We start from the raw sequence: 1,692 nt of genomic DNA, 5'->3' as shown, positions 1-1,692 counted from the left end.
TCCCAGTAAATGTAATGAAATAGAACACACAGGTAGCACTCTATGTGGAGCAACAGCACCTTTATTGAGCAACGTTTCGGGGCTCCTGCCCCTTTATTAAGCTATATATCTGTGTTTGTGCACATACATTTGTTGCTTGATTATCTTGTGTGTGTGTGTATATATCACTATCACAGACATAACAATGTTGTACTGAGTGCCTTTAAAGGGACAGTCAAAATACAAATCATCTATTATCAGTGAAGCATTTATAAATCTCTCTGCTTCAATATAAATATATTTATATATATATAAAATGGTTTAAAGATTTATAAGATCAAACCAGGAATGTAGTTAGCTCATTAGTATTTGATTTGTCTTCACATTATATATTATAATCATATTTCTTGTTCTTTTAATACAGATATAATGAAGCACATATCCGAACACGTGCTATAATAGAACGACTGTTTGGTGTTCTAAAAATGCGCTTTCGCTGCCTGGACAGATCAGGGGGGATCTCCAATTCAGTCCGGAAAAAGCTATTAAAATCATAGTGGCATGTTGCTGTCTACACAACATGGCACAGGAGCATGGGATGTTGAACGACTTACTTCCAACACCACAGCCCCCAGGTGAAATCTTTGAGCCTGATGTAATTAATCATCCACAACCCCTCAATGCCCATTTGGAGAGATCTGCAACTATTCAAGAATTCTTTTCAGGTATTTTTATAGTATTGTAATGAGACCTTTTAGTTATTTATGATTATGTTTTTTAATAATACACATTTTTTTCTTTTAATGTTTTACAGATTGAAGATTCTCAGAAATGGAATACCACTCCCCTCCCTCTCTCCTCATCCCTATATTTACCACATTTTCCCTAAATAAATGTATACTTTACTCAAATATAGTCATGGTGAATGTTTATTTATTTCCAGCTATGTACTAATCAATGCATTCATCTTATGATTTATGTATAACATAATTATCTAAAATATCATTTTAATTATATTCCAAATATGACTTTGTTCTCTTGGTATAATTATTTAAAGAGCAGCTATGCACTCCTGGTTAATAAAATTGAGTACATGGGTGAACCAATGACAGACAGGATATATACTGTATGTTGGCAACAATAAACAGCTCCAACATAGGTTCTATGCTGCTCCTGATCTTACCTAAATAAAACTATAATCAAAGGATACTAAGAATATTAAGAAATATAAAGAATATAAATATATTAGATTTGCTTTTAAATATATATGTTTTAGCAAAATAATGGAATTTATGTCACTTTAAATAAAAAAAGGAAGAGTGTGTTCACAATAAAACATTAATGAACCAGATAAATCATTCAATTCCAATCAACTTACATATGTACTCATAATCAATTTAATCCTTTTATGTTTCTTATTTCAATCATGTATTTAAGTTTAGGAGCCATTCCATTTAATGCTCATCACCTGTGGTGCACTTGCTGATTGTTGCCTACATTTAGACAACAATCATCAAGCGCTCCCCATGTGCAGATTCAAAATGGGTAGATTCCTAAGATAACATTCCTGTTTTATTAAATTACAGATGATAATTAAGTTAAATAGATTATAGGATTACATATTTAAGTATATAAATACTGCATGCTCTAATTCCTGAGTTTTATTTTTAATAGGCTATCCCTTTAAGAAATATATCAGATGCTCATTTCAAA

General features: G+C 31.4%; 1 long non-coding RNA gene across 1 annotated transcript; it reads left to right on the top strand.

The window, feature by feature from the left end:
• The first annotated feature begins 497 nt into the window (after positions 1–497).
• Positions 498–890, top strand: LOC128664970 (uncharacterized). The gene is made up of 2 exons (XR_008402955.1): positions 498–704; positions 794–890. It is a non-coding gene; the product is annotated as an uncharacterized LOC128664970 (long non-coding RNA).
• Positions 891–1,692: the final 802 nt, after the last annotated feature.

This window comes from Bombina bombina, chromosome 6, assembly GCF_027579735.1.
Source record: "Bombina bombina isolate aBomBom1 chromosome 6, aBomBom1.pri, whole genome shotgun sequence".
Lineage (NCBI taxonomy): Eukaryota > Metazoa > Chordata > Amphibia > Anura > Bombinatoridae > Bombina > Bombina bombina.
The sequence above is the reverse complement of the archived record's forward strand: the minus strand, read 5'-3'. Positions and strand labels throughout refer to the sequence as shown.